Source organism: Triturus cristatus, chromosome 6, assembly GCF_964204655.1.
Source record: "Triturus cristatus chromosome 6, aTriCri1.1, whole genome shotgun sequence".
NCBI lineage: Eukaryota > Metazoa > Chordata > Amphibia > Caudata > Salamandridae > Triturus > Triturus cristatus.
The window spans coordinates 720,699,289-720,726,375 of record NC_140589.1 but is presented as its reverse complement, the minus strand read 5'-3'; the positions used below and the strand labels follow the sequence as shown (position 1 = coordinate 720,726,375).

Below are 27,087 nucleotides of genomic sequence, written 5' to 3'. Positions count from 1 at the left end.
TGGGGAATATACAACAAGAAGCAACTGTTCAAAATACGGGCCAACAATGGATATTTTGCTACCTGAGAAAGAGAATTGGGCTATAAAGCTTCCTGCCATCTGTGGGCATCTGACTCTTAATGGAACCAGGCATCTGTTGGAAAAATATTGTTGGTTTGTGGGTTCCAGAGCTGCCTCTGATCTTCATGGTGTGCCATCCGACCGAACAACAAATTAAGAAAATGGTGGTTGCCATAGGTGGCAGGAGTTTAGGAAGATGATGTTCCTATAGGCCCTTGCTCTTTGATTGGTATGGCTTTGGAAGTTTAGAAGTATGACTGAGCACACAGTGAGAGGGTTATGTGGTTACAGAGTTGATAGCTAGCAGGTAAGTGGTGGAAGGGTGGGGGAAATGTATTTCTACTGTTTTATATAAATCAGTCTAGAGTGGATGGCTTGGTAAATTTGGCTGGTGGTCACTTACATGGTTGGTTTGTGTTGGCGAATGAAACGGTAGAAACTTAAAATGACTGGGCAATTGTGTGTCTTGCATAGACAACTTACAGTAACATGCCAACAGTGCCACAGTAGAACTGTGTAGCCAGCAGTTTAGATCGTTGAGCAGTGACAGGATACAAAATACACAGATCTAAAATTATTTGGGAAACTGCTGGAATACAGACAAATTCAGTATTTTGATGGTTGCTGATAATAATCCATTGTCAGGTTTTTCAAGGGCCAATATCTATTGTGTATAAATAAAAAAATAGCCTCTTCTCATGATAGTTTACAATTATATATGAAGGGTACAAAAACTGTGAACATAAGAGCTAGCAGAAATAAACTTCACTTCATCAATTAAAAGTCCCCTAGTGTAAGTTCTGTTTCTGCTCCTGATGTCTTTAGTACAAAAATCCCATTTTACTGCTCCAACCACCTTCCTTCAAGCTAACACAGTCTCCACATTTCATCAATGACACTTAAGGAACTGGCTTCTGATTAACAATGCAGTCAGAAGAGAAACCTCGTAAGCTACCAGGGAGCATCACTGGTTCATTTCTGAAATAGATCACCTCAAGGAACTTTGGCCACAAAATCAAAGACACATACTGATAAGCCAGCATGCTGTACAAAGTCACCAGTTCTGGAGCACATTACAGATGTTCTAATTTAATCAGTGGCCAGGAGCCTGTACATGAAATACAAAAGCACTAAATATTAGGCCTCTGCAAAGGGGCCAAAAATCCACACCGTCTGTTATGGCACACAAGAACTGAGAGGCAAAAGCATAGGCTGTGGAAACAAAACTTCCCAGAAGTGTGACCTAGTACTCGGACAAACAAAGCTTCTGGGGTGACATCTGCAAACCTGTTTCACAAGGAACAAATGGATACATCATCATATTCCTAAAAAGAGTAAACCTTCTGTAATACTCTCCAATGTCCTGCTTTTATACCTTGAAACAGATCTCTATGGATTTAGCAGCCATAGGTATATTACTCTCAATTATTTTCAAGATATATAGTCACAGAAATCTTCCTCACTAGGTCAATATACACACGGTAAAGACCAGATGTTCATATTATGCTTATTGATTTTTAGGTCTGGTCTTGAGACAGTTGTGCCTTCTCGCCAGCCTAATATAATACAAAAAATCAGAACCAACAATACATACATATCTACATACACACAAGGGCCTTAGATCAGCTCTCTCCATCCACTGATCTGTTAAATTGTGTGCCACATTTTGCTTCCATCCATCTCCTTTCCTCTTTTTATTTTTTGTTACTATTTTCAAACCTGTCAATTTTTTTGAAGGGCCTAGCAATTACCCAAGCACTGCTACTGGGCAATTTAATGACCTCAATGGAGGATTTTCCACCGCCCCTTCGACCCCCACCTGCCATGATATTTAAATTAGTGTACCCTTTAGGCTCCAGTTGACCTGTTTCCCATAGTGTGAAATGTGTATTTGTGCAAGCTACAAATGTCTGTACACTTGAAGGATATAACACAAATGGGTATTAGCATATTTAACTATCATGTTTCTTTCTCCAAGTTTTTTTCTTTTTGGTGGAACCCTTTTATACAGAATAGTTCCCTCTCAATTGCTACTCTCCAACATAGTCCTTGACAAACTACCTGCATAGTTTGACGAATACTTACAGACCTATGAGTTTGTATGTGCTCACCAACTTTTAAAGTGGTCCCATCCTGCAATTAAAATTGTGACTCCAGAACGTGCACATTCAAGAATGCACAAATGTAAACCAAGATTTGCGTTTTCCTTGTGCAAAGGGAACGATCTAACCACAAAAGTACAAATTATGTTCTCAAAACTATTTGTAAACTGATAAAACAGAGATAGGTAGAGAGCAGGACAGTCCTAGCACCAAACTCTGATTCTGCCCATCCTAATAGAGTTAACGCAGAGCATACAAGCCATCAGCATACTTGTCTGCCAAGATCAAGATAACCAGACAATCCCACGTATCCCGCAGAAGCACCATCGGCAGGCTTGAGACCAAAACGTGTAAGGAGTAGACGAGACTGTAAGCCTTCTCTGACTAGGCCAGAGAACCTGGAACATCATCTCAGTTAAAAATCGACAAGCAGCTATTCGCCTCCACTCCACAAGGAGCTGCAGGCTCTGATCTTTAGTTAACATATCGCCATACCACGTGCTACATGCAGATCAGTGTGTCTTGTCTTGCTCGTGTTGGGACATCCTTGCTGCTGATTTTCTATACCCTCACCACAGTCTTCACTCCCTGTTTTTTCACGTACAACACCCTGCCTGGAGCTAGGTTTGCGCAATATAAATCCAGAGTGTACATCAGAGGTGGGATAGCCAAGCAACACTTGAGCCTGACTCGTGCCTGGTTTGGGTGAATGACTAGCTCTAATCTGTCTCTTTTCCCATGGAGTCTGATGACCTAATTTATATCTGAGGCAAATATTCCATTCAAATTCATGCATGACAGCTGAACATAAAATCTAAAATGATGCCTTGGTATTTCTGCAACCGAGCTGATCTACTAATTTCACAAGTGGATCTGAAGATCTGCGAGAAGTCAGAGTGCCCCATTGGGTTTGTTTATCACTGTAACTGCCTCAAGGAGGCACTGACCCTCTACTTCTTTACTGTGTTAAATTAGGGGACGTCAGTGGTATTAACATAAAAAGAGTTTCTTCCCTTCCCTGAAATGGAAGTTTGCTCTTATTTCAAGAAAGACATATTGTAGTTTACGTACATGACCTGTCAGATTTAAAAAAAACATGTAATACTTGTATTTTCTAAACATAGTGAACAAATGTAGGTCATGACATTATTGAACTTAAAACACTATAATGAGTAAATGTAAGAGACAAGGAGGTAGTCATCCAGTGGGTGAATAGCTTTATGAGTATTCAGGAACTTGGTTTCAACTCATGGATTACCCACTTGATCCAATTGTATGAAACTACACAAAACACTTAACTTGACTGTGCCTCATTTTAATTGTATGTCAAATCTGAGATCACCATAAAGAAACTCAACACCAGGTGTGTGCTATATAATAATCTCATCTATATATCTTTTAATAGACAATAGTGTTGCTCCACAAGCAGGAAAAATCTTGGCCATGTATAGAGAACAAATGACAAACTAACATCTCTTGATTAACTTTTGGCAGAGTTGTTAGGAAGGTGGCAGGGTGGAGAAAAACAACTGTTTAAGAAATATATTTTTAATCTGAACTATGAAAGAGTCTTTATTATATTTTACATTTCTGATGTCTCGTTTACATTGCAAATTGAACGATGGCTTGGCTTATGCTTTGTCTCTTAGAGCTAGACCCTAGCTCACTTCTCTCTACGAATTTCCCGACTGGCCAACCTCTAATGTACACACATACAAAGCTCTTCGAACTAGGGAATTTTAGTATTACGCCAATTAATAGAAAGACAAAAACTGACAATTGTAAAACTGACTGCTGATCCTTCATTCCGTTTCCTTCATAATCTTTTTATTTTATTCACTAGAAAGATCAATGAGAGTAGGGGGACAGAAAGCAAAATTGTCTTAAATAAAGACAATTTTGCTTTCTGTCTCCCTTCTCTGTATGCTGAAACCTCAGAATATTGCCCTCTTATAATTCGCAGAAGTGCATGGGATGCATGAGGTCGATAGACTTCAGTACCAAGATGGATGATGGACACTTATCTGTCACTCAATCAATCAATTTAGAATTAAAGTTACCTTTTGAATGGCAGATGTACCTAGGTGTGAGTTTGAGTTCACCAAATTTATCTATGTATGACTTTAGAGATATTGGGACAGGTGTTCACTTGATAATATCAAATGGAAGACTTCTTAAGGTTTCTGGACAGGAAAGTTTAAATTATGAATGAAAATAGTATGACTAATCTAATGTTTTGAATCCTGTAAAACAATATATGTAACTGCAAGAAATATTAAGTGAATTGTCACAAACATCAACATCAATGTTAGAGAGGTGTTAGGCTGTATAGGGTCAAAAAGAGAGCTCAAGGTGTGAGAAAATTGAGCGGTTTTGCCATATCAATATACACCAACCTTGTACGTTTGTATAATATGCGAAACACGACTGCAGAATCTGAGGTTAAAGAATCATTTGAACTATGCATTTAGGAATCTTGGAGCACTACTGATTTTCATATACATTCATTTCCAGTTTATTTTGTTGGCCAGCAAGTCTAGGCAGAAATGGTAGTCCTACATGAGTTTAAGCTATAATGATCAACTAAGTTAAATTACAGAGTGTGACACAGTTGGTCATATACCATCCCAGGCCTCAAGAAATCTACTCGTTCCCTCACTATGGTGAGTCAGACTGTCTCGCAAAATAGCTCAGGCAACCAAAGAAAGTGAAATGAGCAAAATTAAGATGCTTTTAAATCTTGTTTTTATCTTGTCACATTAGCTATGTGTTCAGAAAGAGGTCAAATATCAGTTTATGTCTTCTAACAAATGCTGCTAATTTTATCATGGAGACTGGTGCTTACTTTTCTTACTCTGTCAAGTTAGAGGATTTTGTAAAGTGAACTGTCTGACAATCGTTTTGGTCACATAACATTTAAATAGCTAGTAAATGAACTGTGCAAATATTTGTAAATACATTTCAGTAGTTATTAAAGCACTTTTTTGTAATTCTTAAAATGAAATGGAAACACAAATTTTAATGGGATCAAAACACATGATATTTGCTGAAACCCGATTTCCACACGTTATTGTTTGTACGCGGTATAGTTTTATCAGCAAAGCTGCATATGAGTGGAAATGTTTGTGACCCTTTCAACCGCAAATGTCTGTCTGTAAATGACAGCACACTACAACATAATGTTTTAGTTGAATATTTATTGAAAGTGCGAACTTCTAAATATAAACTGAGAAACATTCCTGCACCCGTCCCGATGGCAATACTATTAGTGAACTAAGAGGCAAGTCAGTCATGTGTACCCTCCCTGTATGTGTGCTAGATTTTTACTATACAAGGAACAAACGTTTGGTCTGATAACTCAAACAAGAGCTTTTTGTACAGCAGACATGCTGAACCCACATATTTGAAGGTGTTCTCATATGTGATAATTAAGAAAAAGAAGACTCAGCAAAAAAATATTTGCCTCGGATCACACAGTTTGAGGCAAGTTTGTGGGTCAAGCGTATTACAATTAAGACAAGTAGATAATTCAAATCATTAGACCTGCAGGTCTAGTATTATTTTTCTGACTTTTCGAGGCCTGCATCTAAACATCCCAGTGATCAAAATGTATGCCTGTAATGAAAGAAACTGACCCTCTAATGTTAAAGCTACCAATATGATAAACCTATACAATTCACAGGCAGTATAGCAATATGATTTTAAATGCATCAATCCAGAAATGGTCAATATTAAAGCAGAAGTTCTAAACGTCATGATAATGACTGGAAAAGGTTTAGTGCAAATGTTCTATATGGCGGGCCATAATTAGAGGATCATGCAGCTCAAGGTGTAATATGGAAAGCACCTCCAACGGAGGTGAGTAGCTGCTTATTTGGTTAAATAAATGTACTTTGTGTTATGAATTGAAGGAATTATGGGATATATCCTTGCTAATTCAACAGATGTTTCCACTAGTTCAGTTTCTATTAAGATAAATAGAGAAAACATAATTTATTTAGCTCCTTGGAGGTAATGTTGCAGGACAAAACAGGCAAGCGCACCCTTATTTGTAGTTTTGATATTGAGGTGGACCTAGGAAGGCATTCAAGAATAGTGACATAATATTCGGGTGCAGAAACTTCACAGAATAGTTTGGTGTCAGGCAATCTGCCCTGAGCCTTCTGGAATTTCCTGGGGATTATCAAGTTCACTTTCCTCACCTGTAGAGTCTTCTCCTCGACCCAAAGGGCAACAGATGTGAAACGGTCCAGCTCGAATCCCAATCGGATAGTGCGAACGTTCTTGGGTCTCAATGCCTCCCAGCAGGCATGTCGTGAAAGTCTTCTTCACTCATTTGGGGATCTTTAGATCTAGGAACATCACATAATTATTTGAGAGAGCTTGTTAGAAAAATCTCAGACAGTATGACTAGCCCATATACCTAAAGGACACGTTCACTATTAAAGATCCTTAACATGGGAAGCAAAAATGCCCTTTATTTAAACAGAATTTTGTGCGCTACTCTTTTAAAAAGATATATAAAACAGGACTAACCCTTATGCCCAGGCAGAACCAAGGAGGACAGATATTAACAATGAATAATTGTTCTTTGGGGTTTCTTTTCACAGGTACCATACGTATATCCAACCTCTAAACATCAGTGAGATAATTTAAACAAATTCATACAAATGTCCGCATAATCCTCTCTTCATAAATAAAAAGCTCTTATATTTTCTTTGCTTCAGTGATTAAGAAAATCAGTAAAAGTACAGATGGTGCACTGTTCAGTATTAGTGAATGTGTGACTTAAACAATCTTACACACAAATCAATCAATGGGTGTTGGATCATAGGTAAACATTAGTCTAAAATGTAATTTTACACTTCCTTGAGTGTAATCGATGGGCAACCCTAAATACAATGTAGATCATTTGACTCGTTAATGTTAATCTGTGGTTCTCATCAGGACGATAGCCATCTGTCGCCTATTTTCATTGTAACCATTAAATCATAAGCGTCAAGAGGCAAGCCACGTCTGTACCCAGAGTATATGTTCTGTCATCAGTGTTTAAATTGTTAAACATCTGAAAGACGACTCAGTACAATGTGTCAGAGTCCATGTTTTTCTGCTCTCTTCCCACTGCAGTGTAGCAGACAGCCATCAATTCCGCAATGTGAAGCACACGAAAAGAACACTTGAAACTAATTTGAGGAATCTATTGGTAAACTGGTATTTGATAATACTACAGACCACAAAACAGTTAAAACGACCACACAAATACGAGGCAAACTGAATATCCCAAACACATAACTATTAACAAAGAACAAGCATGGGTTCATAGTGTTAAAACCTGCATTGCTCACTCTGACTACTTTAAAGCAATTACACCGTTGCTCTTAAAAGAACTAGTTAGCTCCAGCACAAGCTCAGGATGCCCACCCGGCCCTTGCATCACAACATATTCATATTCCTACTTACAACATTCTGCAGGAAGATCCTTTATTACTTACTACACCTTGGGAAGCCCCAAAAGAATATAAACCATCACCCAATTGTTCTACTTAAAAACCCTGATTTGAACCTAAATATTCTATCAGATACAGAACTATCTCTAATATGGGGCCAAACTACTTGAGCATGCTGTGATCCACTACAATGTTGCCTTGAAGCCAACAGCTTAATAGAGGCAAGCCCAGGTAGGTTTTAGACATTGTAATATCACAGATGCAGCCCTTCTCTACATCTGGGTTGATATCAAGAAAAAGAGTTACCTAGATTGCACATAGTTTCTCTTACTCCTTCAACTCTCAGTGGCCTGTGTGTTGCAAACCGCAAAATGCTCTTAATGTGCTCATGAGGACTGGGAATCAACAATAATGTTCCAAAGAAGATACAGTCCCCAATAATCTCTCATGGAACTTTCTACTCTAAACAGTATTGCTGGATTTGTGGAAGTCCACATTGGTCCACTTTGTAATTACTACTTTTCAACATTTAGCTGAGCTACTGACATCGTTCATTTGCTCTCTGCCACAATTTACACAATTCATGCAAAGCATAATCCATATCAACAAGCCTTGCATGTTTAATTTTAAAAAAACTAACAAATGGCCTCAAAGAAGTAGAATGTTGGATGTCACAGTATCAACTCAAATTGAAAGCAGATAGATTGAAATAATTTATTTTCATTGAGGTTTTTATAGCACTGCATGTTTCCGCTTGGAAGCTTCTGAGCTATGACGAACTGGTGTTATAGTTATGAAAACAAACATGTTAAAATGAATAACAATTGGTTGGATGTCACCCAAATGCAATGTTTTTTAATTGTGACCCACGGCCACTGAGGAGTTAAGTGACAAAGAATGTGTGATTAATTCAGTATTTAGGTGTTTCTTAAATTAGTTGGGTTCAGATCTCAGAGTGGGGCATTCCACAGCCAGGTGCCCAGCACTCCCAAGGATCAGCGTCTCCAAAGGATCCGCATCCGTGAAGATGGAACGATAGAAGGTTTCTGGCTGGGTGTACTGGGGAGTGAATTTCAAAAGATAATCTGGGTCTCTGCCCCTGTGGGTGGTACATAAAATCCTGAATGGAACAAAAGTGAGAAAATTCATTGCATGTTTACTGTGGTCACATTAGCAAAGATTTAGGCAAAATCCGAGGAGCTAAAATGATACCTTTGACTACTGAATTGACTTTGAAGTGAGAATGAACAAAAACTCAATTCAAAGGTATCCCTAGATCCTGGCTTTTTAGAAGTTTGATGGTGCTCTCAGACCCTGGAGCCAACTGAAAGGTGGTGAGCAAGGTTCAGTTAGTCACACTACTGCGATTTCAGTTTTGTCTCTGTTCATGCACACGATGCTCTTTTTCATCCAATGCAGTACATGGTTCAAGCATGAGGCATTGTTGGTGCAACTGTTCAGAAGACTGTTGAGCTAGAGGTGAAATTCAGTATCATCCACAAACATTTGGCAGTTGATTTGGGGTTGACGAACGGAGATGTTGAACAGCAAGCGAGAAAGGGAAGATCTATGTGGAATGTTGCTAGTCAACGGGGACATGGATGATCCAAAGAACCCAACACTAACATTTTGTCTGTGGTAAAAAGAAAAGAATACACCTGATCAAGGACAAACCAGATGCAGATACTCCTTTCCACTGTTCCAACCATTCCATCAGTATTGTGTTGTAGATAGGGCCATAGGCCGTAGAAAGGTCAATGCGCGTAAGGGCTGATTTCTTGTAATCGTCCATGGAAAGGAGGAACTCATCTTTTATGTTGGCTGGTGCTGAGTCCGAGCCCCTTAGAGGTTTAAATTCAAACTGATAATCATGGAGTAGTACATGCTGCTCAAATTATTGTTACAGGTGTCTCGTCGCCTTTCTTTCTGTGATATTGAGTAAAAATGGGAGGGTGGAGATATGGCAGTATTTAGACAGGGTATTTGGGTAATAGAGATTTGCTTAAACGGGGGGTAATGAGGTAATGATAGAAGGCTGGCCGCAACTCTCAAACAGTAGGAGACATTTATAAAGTTAGTTGTGTCTGTTGGAAGGAAGGAATGGCAGATTTTTTTTTAGCATGTGGCTGAACATGGATTCATGGGAGAATTTGATACTTTAACCTTGGTGGACAGGCTTATCATCTCTGTGTACTCAGGGATTTGAATGAGCTAAAACACACAATAGCAGAGGTGGGGAAATGGGTGGGAAGGTAGGTTACGCAGTGCTGGAGGTGTGTGTGTGTGTGTGTGTGTTACCAACATCCAAAACAGCAGCACTCACTCAGGACAGCTGCAGTACAGTAAAATACATTTATTGCGAATAACACGGAGAAGATGCGGTTCGGCCATAGCGGCCTTGATTACATGACCACTTGACAGACAGTGCTATAAATAGGGTGATGACACAAACAACATACTGCCTGCGTATCTTTGGGAGCCATATTGGCCATGACTGTTATGTAGCTTACACCTAGCCTCCATTTTAGTTTCTCTTTTTCACTTAGCATCTTTTTCTACCGGTGGTTTGCACATGTTTTCTCATTGTGAGACTGGCCCATGCATTCATTTATATCTGATAGGCATTGCCGCCCTGTAGTCTGTACATTTAGTACCAGGGTCTCAAAGTTGAGAATATGATGCTTTGTTTTATTTTGTTCATTGGAGGTGGGTATTTCCCCCCCACCCCCAGATAAAGTAAGGCGCTGTTCTGCACCTTTGGCACAGTGTGCTATTTGCCGTTTTATCATTTAAACAGCATCCATGTTAAAGTCGGTGAGAGGTTCACTTCCCACCAGAGTTATCATGGAACGCTGCTGTGAGCTGTGACTGAAATGCAATTCAGCTGTCCCTGACCTTCATCCTAAGAAGAAAGAGGTGCATTCATTAACGCACTGTGACCCGCTGCCTGACATATAGTACCAAAGCATGGAGTTGGGTGGAGTGAGTAGCCAGTGGAAGGACACTGGCCAGTAGCCAGTGACCAGAAGCTGTACTTGGGCAAGCAACACGCCATGGCATGGATGGCAAAGCACAGCAGGAAGTGAAAGCAGGCGACGAGCTGGTCTATCGGAAGCAAGTAAATTCGAGCGAATTTGGCATCAACGAATGCTAAGTCCTGGTAAGTATGAGGGGGTGGGTTCTAAGCCCCTTTTAAAAACTTTTTGTTTTAATACAAGGATTTTGCAAGCACTGTGAGGCGCAACCTAAAAAGGCAAAGTGTTCACTTGCATGCCACCTATGTTAGAAAATCGTTTACAAAAGCAGATCCGCACATTTAAATGGTCACCCTAAATCTCAGCAAATCCAATGTCACATAAACAAAGTTTGAGTACAACGAAATCAGCAAACTGTATAAGAATTAAATATCTGCATACTCTAGCATAGATATTTTGGCATAAGATCCAGTAACCTGAACAGAACAGTGAAACTCTGCATGCTCAAGGTAGATAATAACCATGAGATCATTTAAAGGGGGTGGCATAAAAATAGTCAAATATTGAGACGCAGAGCCCCAAACCAAAAAACATGTATAATGACAATCAAGGTCCCTGATTAAAATGAAGACCTATTAAAGAAAAATCAACATACAAGAGGTCCCTTGGTCATATTGTCCTAAGTCACTCACTCATAAAAAACAGAGTCTGTACCCAACAGTTTATGGATGACAGAAAATAACACGGTATGTACAAAACATAAGTATGAAAAAAGTTGAACTGCCTAAACATCAAGCCCAAGTGGCCACATTAAAGGTAATGAATTGTGAATCTTGCTTCGCTTCGTGCATGTTTTTGCATATAATTAAGGAGCATTCTAGGAGCATTATAAAAAGTTTTGCAAAGATGTGTAAATATTTTTACATTGTAATCACTGTTAATAATGCAAGCTGAACTAGCTGCTGGATAAATTGTAATGGGAAATGTTTTACATTTATGAACCATATATATTTTGAACATCTTAGTTGTGTGGATGCATATCATATAGACACTTCTCTTTCCAATAATCATACAGCACACTGTAATTTAGCAGCCTAAGGATTTGTGCTGAACAAGGTTGGGTCTACTTGTTGCCCTTGACCCTAAAGAATATGTCCTGGGTATTTAGCAACAGTAATTCCACATCCCTGACTCAACAGTATGCATGTTTCGATGTTGTTCATTTTCACTTTATCTGAAAGTACTACTTGGCACTGAGCACTTCAGTTACTCCTGGACCCAATATCTGTGCTTGCTTGTTAGTTAATTAGTTTTTTTGTCAATCTGAATAGTTCTCATACTCCCACATTTTTAGCATTTGAGTGTAAATCGGACACTGCTATGGATATTATGTCCTGTCTACAGCACATAGCTGGTAATGATATTCAGTCTTTTGATGATCTGTCATTATATTACAGACAGCTTTTATTCTTGAGACAGATAGTTCTGCCCAACTCTCGGTAGTGAACGCAGACATGCTCTACTACATAAAGCTTCCACATCAATGTCAGCCTTACTAAGCAATATTGGGTTTGGAAATTGTACATAGGTAAAGCACCAAGTCATCTGTGCCCAGTTGTGTCTAATTAGATTTCTTTAGCATATATGTTAAAGGTTATTGTTGTTTTTTATTCTGCGTTTAGCTTCTTAGAGTTGATCATGTAACTGGTCTTTCTTGCCTTCTCCTTGATAGAGCTTAGTGTCTAGGCCATCTTTACTTCCATTTATGTGCAGATAGCATGGTAACAGTATATCAGCATACGTCTGTGCTAGGGATGTTAAAAGTTCCTTGTTCATCTGACTGAATGCTTGCTGACAATGTACAGTCCATCTTAACCCAAAGGGTTGATGCACTTTGTGCTCTGGTATTTTAGTTTCCTCTTTCAAGGCTATGTTTGAGGTCTACACTTTCATGTGCTAATCAGCTATTCCTTCTACGGATACAGTGTGTCAAATGTACTTGACACTGCTTGGCAAAATGGACTTTTGTCAAGAGACAGTTTAAGACCTTGTGCTTTCGTCTGTCTAACGCTTTTCCCAATTTATTGTCGAGTTCACCCTGAGTCCTAACAATCACAATGATATCATCGAGATATATGAGCACTTCCACAAGATGCACATCTCTGACAAAATGTTACAGTAGATGAAGGGGGCTACTGGTATGCCTCAGAAAAATTCATTGAATTTGTAGAATCCAACAAGACAATTCAACACAGTTTTCTCTTTCTTTTCTGGAAATGTGGACATTTCCTACCATCCATATTTGAAATGTAAACAGAAAACAAGATTTTTCTGTTAAGCAGATTAATGGATCGTCAACTCTAGGAGTTGCATTTTTATCAGGAACTGCTCAGTGTTCAGCCTGTGGTAATCAATGTACACTCTCACAGCACTGTACTACTTCCTGCATATGACAATTGGGAAAGTGTTATGACTTTTTCTGGGTTCTTATATCATTCCAGATGACATTAATGCTTCTAAAGCTTTCTCCATGTGGATAGGATAGTAGAGCATCACACTGCCAGATATTATGCTCTACTCTTAAGTGCATGTCCAACATCCCATTAACATGTTAGTAATACATCAGTTTTTTTGTACAATTTTACCCGTATTTGTTCCATTTCCCACTCAGATGAGGAATATCAATCGTTCAGCTTTACAGAATCTATCCTCGAAGAAACTTTAAGTACACTGGCAACTTGACATACGTCCATAGAGTGGGAATTGGAAGGAATTCTGTTATCTTTGTTCCATCTAATCAGCATTAAGTCAAGTTTGTCACAGGGACATGAATAGTCTATCTTCTTTCCTTCTTTGGTGTGAAGAATGTTCTCTTCACCACCAGTCGTCCTGCCATGGTATCTCTGTGAGTTAATAACATCAACAGTGACTTGTATTGTGATATTCACACATACAGACTACTCATAATATCTTCCTTGTCGTCTGTGACATCATCAATGGATGTTTGCTGAAAAAACACTGGTCCTTCAGGGTTTCTCTTAATTCTTCCTTCTTCTTCTTCAGATGAGCGTACTGACACAAAGGGCGCATGTTCAAAGGCTGAACATAGTTGGGCCCAGCCATGTGTCAATTAAATTTGGCTAATGTTCCAAATATACTGCAGTTTGTTCACACAAAATTCAGGACCCTCCTCACAAAAGTAAATATACCCATGTAGATTTACCTGTGTGTAAACGTACTAATGCACCAAGTAGTAACATATGTTTTTGCTATTCACCATTCCAGAGTGTAAATTTGCCACTTAGTGCAGACTTACATGTCTCCACCCATTAACACATGAGGTAGTGCAAACCAGAACTGGATTTAAAAGTATAAACTTACTACTAGTAACTTTTCACAGGTAGATGGATGTCTCCACCACCAGAGCAGAGATCACCATATTGTGAAATATAGTTTTTAAAAAAATCATGTTTATCAATTCATAAACAAAAATGGTAAAAATATTTAAATGTAAAATAAATATGTAAATTAGTTAAGATATTTATGAATCCAGGATTAAAAAATTAAATGCAGCAGAACAATAACTCAACCAATTAATTGTGTAACAATTAAATTAATTAAAAAATTATTTTATTATATTTCAAATTATTATTTTTTGAAATAATGTTTAAAAAAGAACACCCTATCAGTCTTATATTTAGTTATTATTTAGAAAATGTTACTAAAACGTATTGGTTAAAGTAATTAGAATTAATCGAATTTTTTATTAAAAGCTTAAAAGTTTTATTTCATTATTTTTAAATAAAAATGTACATATAAATTACATTTTAAACAAATTGAATATAACTTAACACATGAATATTATATATGTAAATCAAAACTTGAAATAATATATTTTATTAACATGATTTCCTCCGGGGTGTTATAAGTCCCTACCTCCATTGTTTTCTATGGGAGTGCATTGCTGTACCTATGAGTGGCCGTGTGTGGAGCTGTACTACTGCAAAGCTGGACTGAAGTACAATCATGACAGTTTTTGTCCTTTTTTTTTACTGTAGTAATTTTCAAAGTGCAGTTTGTGAATAGCAATGTGCTTTCTCTTTTGTGGTGAGTGTTTTTATTTGCTTGTTCCTCTCTACACCCCGAACTTTTCCCCTTCACTTTAGTAGTATTCCCAATTTCCAGCTTCTCCCCAGGTTCCTTTCACATTTTATTAGTAAAACGTACTACCTACATGTGCAAAGGCCTCTGCAGCTTCCTACAGAATGTGAATGTTCACCTTGATTAGTCTACTCCATTCACTGCACCTCCAAACCTATGAAAAAACAACCCTTTTAAGGGTTCCAAAAAGAAATGTGTCAGGTTATTTCTTGGAGTAGGTTCACAGATGAGAGTATCTTGGCTTTCACTTTCCAGCAGTCTGCTAATTGTTCTTCCCTCAGTCCAGATGAGTGCATCCATCTTTCATTCAATCAATTCATATGTAATATCATTAGGTTGAGAGGATCTAAACTCTTGATTACAGTTTATGAACCTCTGATCCCTGGTCTGAGAATTAGGCTTTTGCAAACCTAAACCTCTTGCTCTTTGCCCAAAGGCATGGATTCAGTTTGTGTCACTTTCATGTAATGGTCAGCAATGTTTTTATAGTTAGTAGTACTTTTACAGAATTTGCACTTCTTCCCCATATTTGTGACAGCAATACTAAGGCTTGGTGTCCTTCACTGGATTGTCCCTTTAGGTATGGTTGATTCTCTTGGCTCCTGAGCTCTGGAAAGCACCGGCTTTTTTCTGTGGAGCGGGTTTGTGAGTCTCTTCCCATATCAGGCTTGGTAAAAGTTTGTGCATACGCTTTCTAGTAAATCTTGAATTAAGCAATCTTCATACAATACACTCTCATTGTTTAGCTTTCCAGTTATAGTTATTGTTCTGGTTTTACTTTCTGCAAACGTGTCCATTTCAATTTTAGTTGAGTATTTTTTTTCAATAGCACTTATCCGTACTAATAAATCTGGCTGCTTGAAACATTTTACTGTTCTGTGAAGTTTCATTCTAGCTTTATGGTGTTTACTTCACTTTTGATCTTGTGCCCAAGTTAAAACTCCAAAGTAAATTTTTCACTTTAAAATATTTTGAACTGTAAGCAATCACTTGCATATTGCCTCTATTTTTCAATCAGCTGGTTTTCTACAATGTGCATTTCACCAATTAGGTTCTGGATTTCTATTAAACTATACAGCACAATCACATCTGACATATCTGGATTTTCCCCTTCTATCGCTATATATTTTTCTAGAACCAGATTCTAATGTTTGCTACTTTCACTTAGGCCGTGGAAGTTGAATTCTCACCAGTTAATTCTGACATACCTAAAATCTTTTGTATAGTACTTGCAAGGCAGTTGAGAATCTTTACTTTTTCAGAGTACTTAACTGAAGTCTTTCTGCACAGACAATTCACTGTAAGCGTGTGTTCTCTACAGCATAGTATAAAGTAACTTTGCATTCTCATCCGTATGTGATATGCTTTATCTCACAACAGTTACCAAAAACATCACTTTCCTTACATTTACTGGTGTTTTTACCATCTAAACAAGGGAGGTCTTTGCACAGCCCTATAATGAAACATTTTAAAAACAAATACACAAATAGAATATTTGGTACATTGAGACAACATTGATAAACTCAATAAAAAGTGTTTCTTGGAAGTAGTGCAGCAAGCCATTTATCTCCCTCTGTCAATAATCCCAAAGTTCAGCCTGCCTCTTGTTTTTGGGGGAAGGAAGGCCAAATTGTTTTAGGATTTGCAATCCCATATTTTTGGAAGAATCTCTTCTATGTATATGAAAGTTCTAAAGAAATTAATATTTCAGTTCACAAATCACCTTAGATTGTCTTCTGAACATTTCTAGACAGTGCTACAGTGTCCCAGAGCCACATAAGAGTCTGCAGTTTGTACTGTTGCTACTTCACCATCGTCAAAAAGACAGGAGGTATGTTATGGTGCATACCTTTTATTTTGTGCTGCATGTCAACCTATGGTGCAGGATTTTTTCCATCTAAACTAATAGAGATAAACAGCAACCATCAAGCCAAGAAAGGTGGCTGTGCATAGGAGAGCTGCAAGGTACTTTCATTTCCATGTTGGGGAGGGCCACATAAATCTCTCTGGTTTATCAACACAGACCAGCATAATCAACCTGTATATTCTCAAAGAATAAAGGGAATCCAGAGGACTTCACTGAGCTTCTCTGTTGCTACATCGCTCGATGCTCTCCCACTCTGCTTTTTTTTAATCTCACCTGCCCGGCAAGCTCCTAAGTTGTATCCCACCATTCAGCAGCACTGACTAGCTCTCATGCCTTGGTGATGGGTAGGAAAATTCACTATGACCATAGGGGAGATGGTCCTCTGGGTATTAAGAAGCATAAGTCATGGCCTACGTAGATATGTGGGCATCACATGCACTAGCTGTCAGCGTCTGAGTTGTCAGTGGTAGCCACAGTCCCCTACAGCATAAACTCTGAGGGTACAGAACCGAAGTATAGGATTCAGGAACCCGACAAGTTTGGCCCGTAGCGAGCCCAGTAGGCCAAGTGTTGCCTGGTCCTTTGGGCAGGACCCTGTTACTGACACTGTAGCAATAACGTAATCAGAAAAGTCCTGGATCAGAAAGATCACTGCAAAGCACGGACCAAGAGGACCAATCTTAATGATTTGTGTCTTGGAAGTCCTAGGTTACTTTGCAATTGTTCAACCCCAAAGGGAGGCCCCTGTATTAAAGGAATTGTCTCTTGGTACAACCTCAAGATTGTGATGTCGGCAGAATTGGGAAACGGGCAAAGTAGCAATAAAAATTTCCACCCTGAGTACCTAAACAGGGCTCGAAAAATGTACTCGCCCGCTCGAAAATGCGAGTCAATTTCTTTCAGGGCGAGACAGTTTTCAGGCCTACTTGACCGGCATGGCGAGTCAGCTCTTCATTCCCAGCCAGCCGTCCGAATACCTACACACATTAACTTGCTAAGCGATATCAGTACGGGCGAAACGGGCAGAGAAGGAAAAGGACTCTGTCTTTTCCTTCGTGCCCAAATAAGACAAAGACATTGTCTAGTTCCTCTGCCCCCACCCCCTTTTTGTTCCCTCTCTCTCTTCCCTTTCTTACTGTCGCCCTCATGCTCTTTTAGTAAAACCAAGACTTCAAGAAACTCGTATTACCTTCTCTTTCCTCCTCTCGTTTATTTGCTCCCTTGTGAAATGGATCCAAAAAAGAAAAACACTTGCTGGATACATCGGCTTTTTCTGACATTTATCAATTTCAAGTGCAGCCTCGGGGTGGAGAGAAATAAAACATTCAAAATATGAAAAAACTAAAGCAAGACAGAGTGGTTGCAATGTGGCCAGATAATCCAGATTGAGCTATTCACCCCTAAACACATTAGAGCCACTGTACAGTGTTTGCCAGTGAAGCGCTACTTTTGTTTTCTCCTAGCTCTTTGAACAACATTGTTTTTACTGGGTGGGAGAGTGCACTATTCATGGAGGTACTGAAATACCTGCTTGATGGGTGAATTGGAAAACAAAATGCATACTGTGGCTCTGTATTCACACACGTGGTCTTTTTAAACCACACTGCTTACGTTTTGTAAGGATATAAGCAATGGGCATTGAAACGGGCCCCTTCTGGACCCTGTAGTCATGGACTTAACTTTTCAGGCAAAAGCACTCACTAATTTCTGAATAATTAGTGTAAAAAGAAAAAGGTAACCATGTTGTTCCTAGTTACATTTCACATGCTTTACTTAATATTGCATTCTCTATGCGCGTTTGCTTTTTCTAGGATGTTGTTAATTTTTATTTAGGCAGCATATTGCTCCTAATTAGTGTGTAATTTGAATTGAGTCGCATCCAGGTGTTTATAGCGGGTCAGTGCAGTGCAAGTTTCTCTCAATGGGGCAGTATGGTGTTCAGTGGAGGAGAGGATGTGGCACTATGGTCAGAGCTGCTGAATTTGGAACTGGGGAACCAGGTTCAGCCTTCATGACCAATCCACCAGACCACTCCCCCTGAGAGAGCACATTCCCATGCTAAGCCTTAGAAGGCCCCACAAAATCTTAAAAGCCCTGGTGTCTTAGCACCAGCAGGTGGACCCTAGCAGTGCCAAGTGTAGGTTAACCTTGAAGGCCTGTCCACCACAATTAATTCTGAAGTTCACCTCCAGACTTGAAGGCAGGCCTATGAAGCAGCACACCATAGAGTGACAGTGACTCTGTCACTGAGGTCACAGGACCCTTGAGCATGTGTTTATCTGGGGCCGTACTCTAATATGTTTAAGGTATAGCGGTGTACCCGAGTACTGCTAAGAGTGTCTTTTTTTGCAGATTTATATAGCGCTTACTCGACCCGAAGGTATTGGAGTGCTTAACATGAGCACCAGTTATGGTACACAAGGACACACTCATTTTTGTTAGGCACGGGGAGATTAAGTGATTTGCCCAGAATGACAGGATGTTGAGCTGCCGGGCCGTAATCTAGTATGTTAAGGTACAGCGTTGAACCTGAGTACTGCTAAAAGCATTAATCCGGGGCCACGCTCTAGTATGTTTAATGTACAGTAGTGTACCCGAGTACTGCTGAGTGTTTATCCAAGGCCATGCTCGTAACTTTAAAAACATTTCAGTGTGAATAGTAATGAGGCTAAAAAATTCGATCATGTCTTAATGGTCATAGATCAACGGCGCTGCAAATGTTTTAAAGAAAATTTGTATGCAACCAATTTGTGGGTCAAGTGCATTGATGTTCGGTCGAGTAGAAAATTCTAGTCACTAGACCTGCAGGTCAAGTAAGATTTTTAAGATTTGTCGAGCCCTGCTAAAGGACTTAAGAGTGTCACCTAGCAGCCTGTATAGGGAGAGAAGAGCTTAGCTAGATGGGGAGAGGTTGTCAGGCAAGTTTTACATGATCCCTGAGTGAGACTGCCATTGGCTCTGCTCTTGGGAAAATGTTCTAGCATCTCTCTTGCTGTGCTTTCCATGATGAGTTTTGCGATGAAATGACAGCCAAGGGTTAATTTCTCTGCCTATAATACTTCTTTCCTAAAACTCCTGCTTTGCCTCGGCAAGCAACCACAATGCTGCTGGATTAACTTGCAGTTATGCCCACCAAGGAGGTTATATAGCACTGCCACCAAGTATCTTGCACATCGTTTGAACATCCTGCTAATAATGGCCACTAAGCCGCTGAATTTAAGGCAGTTGCATAATTCACTGTTTTCACAGAGTAAAAATAGGTTACAACTTGTCTAACCCTGTTCCACTTCAACAATGGTCCCTCAAGACTCTTTTCAAGAACCGACTCTCTTTAAATTATATGTGAAACACTAGGATCCTTGCTAACTGGCTTATGTATTTTTTATTATATTTGTGCTGATGATACGAAGTTCTAGAAAGTGGTACGTTCACCTGATAATATGAACTTTTTTCAAAATCGAGGCCTCCGTATCTCAAAGTTACCTCAAAACTAAACTCAGTCAAAATATATATTTTTGCTTATCTCATCCCATTAAAGTGACATCCCATCCAGTGTTGGCTAAACTCAATCAATATATTCAATTATAATACATTCGTTGTGAATGCTCAAAATCTCTTGACTTCATTCTTAATAACAAACAAAATCTCCCTGCATATATTAGAAACTTGACTAGGAATACCAAATTCAAATAAATACTTTTACCCAGAATACAATCTTGTATCCCAGGACTCGTTTCTACACTGTGGTATAATCATTAGCCTTATAGCGACTTTATTTTGATGAAGTGCAGACAAAGCCTGCCTCACTATATGAAGGGCTATTTAATGCTAAATGGTGCATCAGACACTCCAGAGAGGAACTGTGAGAAACAGATGGCAGTTGGTGTCACCCATACAGTTTCAAAAACAATCATGGTGGATTTGCTATGAGTGATCCGCACATCATAATGTCTCCAAAAAATTGTTCAAGCAACAATCTAATAGTGGGTGCTGTCTCAGTGTCAAACACTCATCCACCTAGAGTGTTAAAACCTGGTTATGTGAGGAAAGTCTACTTTAACCTTCCTTGTCCCAGAACCAACCTAACAGACAAAAGACACAGAAGCACACCATATACAAGTCACTCTAATCCCATGTATATCTATACATTCTTCATAACCATTTACATAACATTGTACAGGAGTTTCCAAATCAGATTCCACGTAGCTGTAGATTATTCCAATGTCATTTTATTTCTCTTTTAGGATTGAAGCAACCAGCAGCCGAAGTGCGCGTTTCGCCCCGCCCCGGGCTTTCTCAAGGCACATATGTATCGTAGTTCGCACTTTGTCGTTGTGTAAGTTTTCAAAAAATGGTTATCTCCAAACGATATTATCAGGAAATCTGTCAGCTTCAAGTTTTCATCTGTCCTCAATATTTATTTTCTGTCAGTCTATATTGTATTTCATGTATCTCTCAAAAACTCCTTATCAATAAGTTCGTGGAGCCATGATACATTCCACCGGGAGGAGTCTCGCAGCGTAGTCACCGTTCAAGATTTCAGCGTGATTTTGCAGACAGGTAATACATGGGTTGTTTTGATCTAATGTATGTCATTGTGACATACTAGATTATGAACTTAATCATGAATTATTACCACAATTGGGCTATAATGGACAAATACGGGTGACTTAATAATAATACACATACACCTTCGAAAAAATTATTTTCCTACTCAGGTGGATAAGATGTCCAATTGTATTCCATGTCGAAGAGATGTATTTAATTTAGATATTTGAATGATATGTTGAAATTATAATATGAGATTGCATGTAAATTCGATTCAAGTGTTTCAATCACGCTAGGATTTGATAGATTTTAATTGTCTAATTGAGGATACTATTATAGCTGGTAACAGGATGTTGGTGTTCTTTATTTGAATACGATTAACCACATTAAGTTTGATAATTATTTGATTTCTCTTGCTTACGTGTAATTGATTGAAAAGTAAAAGGGGAAGGACTGATTCCTTCTATTCGATTGTTCTTCTTGTAGCCCTGAAGAAGTCAAGTGGAGGTACTCCCCACGACGAAACACGTGTTGGCTGGGCAATGACTGGCATTTTCCGTAATTAAAGAAACAAAGAATATTATAGAACAACGATTGCGTTTGTCTTAAGAGCTCAAGATATTTTGTCAATATTGTACTGATTTATAAATGCCTTTTTGTGATAGCATGTGCGTAGTATAGGTTGAGCTTACTAGTAGGATCATTTGTGATCCATGACGAGGGTTTAGGGTGCAGTCCCTCATCTACTGCACTGCTTAGAACTGAGTCACTATTGATTTATGCTTACTGAGAGGCGCCGGTTCCCACAGCTTAAGCATCCCAATTTAACTCCTGTGTTAGGACCCAGTCTGGCTGGACAATCTACAACCACTCAGACAAGGTTAGAGATGTTTAGGCCCATGGGCTTTGGGGTCTTGACAGTTATGCCTACCAACGTATGATTGTCCATCTAGTATCCAATGCGCCATGTCACCACCCGTCACCATTTCACTATGCTACTGAAGCTGCAAAGAGTGCACCTGGCAATCTCAAGTTAAAGCTCCCCTCCCCCACCCAAGTAGTTCAGTTCTTGAGCTATTTCTAGATCCATTTCCGGTAGTGGACCCCAGGGAACGAATCCCAGAGGGTGCAAAAACACCTACCACTCTTCAGACTCACTCTGTGAGACACTCAGTTTCGATCTCCCTCCCTCAAACATAACATTCCAGTTTTGTCAGACATCAGGAACAATCAACCATACACCTGCCCAATCAAGTCCACCAGCTAGATGAACTTGCAGTTAAATCACCCAAGGATCTCATAGCACTGTCACCAAGGGTCTCGCCCAGAGTTTGAACATTCTGCTAATAATGGCCATTAGGACACTGATTTTAAGGCAGCTACATAATTAACCCACTAGTTATAGACACTGAAACAGCCTGTGACACCTGCATTATTTAATTAGCATGATATAGCTGTAAAACCACACCTTCTGGCTCCTCTATCATGTTATGTGATAGACATGCTATCAATGGCTACAAAAAGTCCATGTGGAAGGGGCTTATTGTTTTTTAGATACTTACGTTAGACAAAGAGCTAGCTTTTCATAAAATCTGATCTTAAAATCCAAAACACATACACAACTCCACATCAGATCCTTTTCCACACTTCCAATGTAATCACTCGGTCCACAGAATGGAACATGAACAAGCAGCCAAAGTTGCCATAGCTACTTACATGATACAAACAGACTATCCTTAAAGCAGGAACACTTCTGCATACAGCCATTCCAGAAACAAACTCACCACCTTATGGTAGGCACTATTCACTTGCATCAGCCACCAGACACATGCATTAGTGAATATGGGAGTCTTCTTGCACACAATTCAGCTTGTATTTATAAATCAATCATTTACAAATCCCAACTTTTAGAATGGTTTTGTGAATGGTAGCAGTTTGCACAATTTCGAATTGTGTAAATAATATTTCCGCCACTTCTTTTTTTCAGAAATTCGACCTCACTGTTGCCCTGCAGGAAATATGGCTGTTACAGATTACCTCTCTTTAAATGGTCCACTCAGAAGTACCTAAAATGTATGCCTTTCTTGAATGCTCTTTAGAAGAGTCTCTTAAAGGTGTTTGAGATTTCAAGAAATGTATCTGTTCAAATAGCAAAGCATTTCAAACTCAACATACAAGCCCATGCTTTGTTCGATCACAAATAAATATTCACCTCATTCCTGCCCATTTAGATCTTAAGTAGCCCGAATGCATAAAAGATCAAATAGCTGTGCGAAGTCACGAGTGCTGCATTAGGTTCATTGTGTTAGCGTGAAACAGTTAACAGGGGGCTATCAATGCACTGTAATAATTGATTATCAATCTCTTAGTGCAAATCATGCGAAAGTATTGTTAAAAGGCACTGTCTGATTTATACATGAATTCTGATGATTAAAAACAATAATGTATGGTAAGGCAGGATCAATAACTGAATCAAAATACTGCAACACATTGCATTGATTCACTGTCACAAAAGTGTACATTGGAAAGTCTGTGTCTTGACTCAGAAGCGTTAGGTGTGAGAAAGGGCTAAACCTGTGCAGACTATACTGCCAACGCCTGGCAAAAACTTAGCTCTCAAATAATTGCCAACCCTCCCGAATCAGGGGGAGGTTCCCGAACGTGGGCCTTACCTCCCGCCTCCCGACAGAAGATCTATAAAAATCCGATTGCCTCCGCTTTGCTTTCGACTCTAACCAACATCAGTAAGTGAAGGCAAGGGGAGGTAATCGGTACTAGGAGGGGTCTTTGTGGCTGTACTTCCCCATAAATCTAGCCATTGGTTAGAAAAAAAGACCCGCCCCGGAAAAGTCGGCCCACCCGGCCCGGAAGAAACCGCCCCCAGCTGCTGCTCCGGAAGCGGCAACTTAAGTACACCGGAAGTAGTTGTCCAACTACTCGTGGACTGGTCCGCGAGATTTTCAGCTGACTCTTAAGACGCTGTTGTCCGCGTGGCTTTCTTTGGGCGAGGAGGCGTGTGAACAGATTGACCCCGGGACATCCGGTCTCTGGCACTGGCAGAGGAAGCCCCACCTGCGGGAGAAAGACAAAGCCTGCAGTCAGATACATCAGAACGAGGGCATGGCAGCGCTGAACAGCTGGACGAATACTTGTCACAGTCCGAAGTCGGATACTATGCAAAATCAAGTTATGAGCGGGGGGATGGCGGACACTGCAGGGAGCAGCAGCAGCATCCTGGGCTGATCGGATTAGACAATGACGATGTCAAGGCAGATTTTAAGGCGTTGCCTAGAGAAAATGTAAACGAGCGGCGTTAACAGCAGCCTGTGAGCTGGGAAAGGTGGTACTGTGTTGGTTGCAGAATTATGTATGTGGCACATCATATTCCAGAAGCAACAACCCATGTAGGTGGATTGTTTTGGCTGCGGCGGAAAGGGGATTGGGGGAGTCCCTGCCTAAAGCAACATGCTTTATAAGCTCCCATGCGTCAGTTTGCCGGCATCTAGAAATAGGAGAGGTGTGGAAATACCATGTCACACTCTGTCAGGCTCGGGACATAAGTGTTGTGTTGCTTGGTAACTAGTTACCCTGCATCCTCGTGTGTGCACAGAATGTTTGTGTTTGTACGGGGTTCTGGTTCCACTGCGTGGTTGACCAGGATCGTTGCTGGAACTGGAGAGGGACGTTGTATCTGCTGGATGCTCCTCAGTATTAAAGGAATCTACATGCGAACGGTGTTATCGTCTTCACTTCAATAAGGCATAACATGATCCAGTGTTATCAAGAGGTGACATGGAGATTATCACGTTAGTGTCATAATCTGCATTCGTTTAGGACATGGCCTAGAAAGTGCCACAATTATTGTATTACGGGTAGCATATCGACCTGTGTATCCGGATTAGGGCGTGGAGCACGGAATTCGCTCTTTAGTAGTCTAGAAGTTGCAAGGAGGCCTTACACTGCCTTTTTGGGTTAGCTTATGTGTGGTGATAAAAGATAACACAAAGAAGGAAAGGCTGGATCAAAGTTTGTTTATTCACAGAGCGGAACATCAGCGATGTTTTTCTGACAATCGGTGAAACATTCTCGTTAACACAGCATATACAAGCTGCACTCGTCGGCATAATGTATACAACGGCAAAAATAGAAAGTTGACAATGTAACATCCGCCCATCACACCACCCCCACGCCTTTTCAAATGAACATAAAGCAGTTACATATTTTAATACGGTATAAAACGCATGAATACTAAAGAAATAGAAGAAAGAAGCACGTTATACAAAGCGGCATATACATTTGCCCAGTGTATGCATTTCTATGTAGTTCGTTCTGGAACAGTAAGCAGAGGCAGATGTGTGTTTTGTTTGTTTTTTTGTCCTCGTGTGCCATCTTTGATTCCTACTGAGACCTCCGAGCTTCCCTCTTATTTAAACGGTCTCCTGCTCTTTGTGAAATCGGAGATAACCGCATTCTGGTCAAAGGAAGGGGACTATTGACTACCACATCATTACCCCATGTGGCTGTGCTCATCGGACTACAACAGAATTTACAGCATCTTTCTAGTCCAGTTCAGTTATCACCCCTTCTTTCCAGCCAACATGTCAAAGGGTACCATAGCTTAGTCACTTTTTTATGTTATGTTATGTTACTCCGCACTTTTTGAGCGCACGGCTACCCCAAAAGGGTGTCCCGGCGCTTTGGCAAGGTGACCCAGAGAAACACGAAACCAAAGGGAAAGACCTACTACCGTCACACTAGATTACTTAGTAAAAAGCAGAGTTTTCAACTCCTTTCTGAAAGCCAGAAGATTATTCGCCTTCCGAAGGGAAAGTGGAAGCTCGTTCCACAGGCAGGCTGTCACGTACTGGAAGGAGCGACCTCCCGTCCGGACACGCTTGACCACAGGCACCTCCGTTTTAGCCAGGTCCGCCGACCTCAGCAGCCTCCGCGGCACATAGAAGACGATACGCTTCCTCAGATAGTGAGGGCCAATCGCATGAAGGGCTTTGAAAGCCAGAGTGAGGAGCTTGAATCTAATTCTCCCCAAAATTGGGAGCCAGTGCAGCCTAGCCAAAAGCGCAGAGGCACTAGCTCTCCTAGGCAACCCATAAATAGCTCTGGCCGCCGAGTTCTGGACAATCTGCAGTTTAGAATGCAGATTGATTTATCTCATTCTCATATACATAAAGGACTGAATCAAGCCATTCTGATTTTGACAGTAGTGTCCAGTGAATCCAGTATTTTCGGATCCATCTCCTTAATAGTATTAAATAAAATGCCAATTTATCACCAAGATCCAGTCTCACTCCCGTCTCTGGTGGCAACCCAAAAATAATTAGTTCAAGACTTGCCTCTGATTGCATGTGCAAGAGGTCTTATACAAACTTGCATACATCCTTCCAAAAAAACTGAGCGGAGGGGACGCTGACAAACGTGGGTATCATCAGCATTCATAAACCCACACTTCTTACAATACATCTCCTTTGCTCCCATCAATGACGCTAGTGTTCTCGGTGACCAAAAAGCTAAATGGAGAGAAAATACAAGATTTCGCCTTAGATATGCTGGTGTAACCAACTTATATAATAGCTGAAAGGATACTTGCCACAAACTCAGTATTTGTAGGCGAGATAAATTCAACCCAGAGCTGAGTTGGTATAGAGGCAGATGTGTTCTCTTAATCCTGTTTGCACTTTTTCTCATCACTAAGCCCATCAGGTAAAGAAGAGCGCTCACTATCTGGGCAAAGCCCTCACCCACAAATTACATCATACCAAAAAATACTGGTCAATTTGTTGTGAGTCCCGATGCTATCATAAGATTATCCAAGTAACGTGCCGTTTTATGATTTTCCACTATCTTCCAAACACACAGAATTCTATCCAATTGTAATTTTGAAAGGATCAAAAATCGATGTTTCACAATTT

The 27,087-nt window shown here is 39.9% G+C and overlaps 1 protein-coding gene across 1 annotated transcript in view; it reads right to left on the bottom strand.

Moving 5' to 3' along the window:
- Positions 1-23,922, bottom strand: part of BEND3 (BEN domain containing 3) — a 49,067-nt gene extending 25,145 nt beyond the window's left edge. Inside the window, exons 1-2 of the mRNA XM_085611220.1 lie at positions 23,833-23,922; positions 6,365-6,514 (exon numbers count right to left, since the gene is read on the bottom strand). The gene's annotated coding sequence lies outside the window, so the exon portion shown is untranslated. The remainder of the gene's footprint in view (positions 1-6,364; positions 6,515-23,832) is intronic.
- Positions 23,923-27,087: the final 3,165 nt, after the last annotated feature.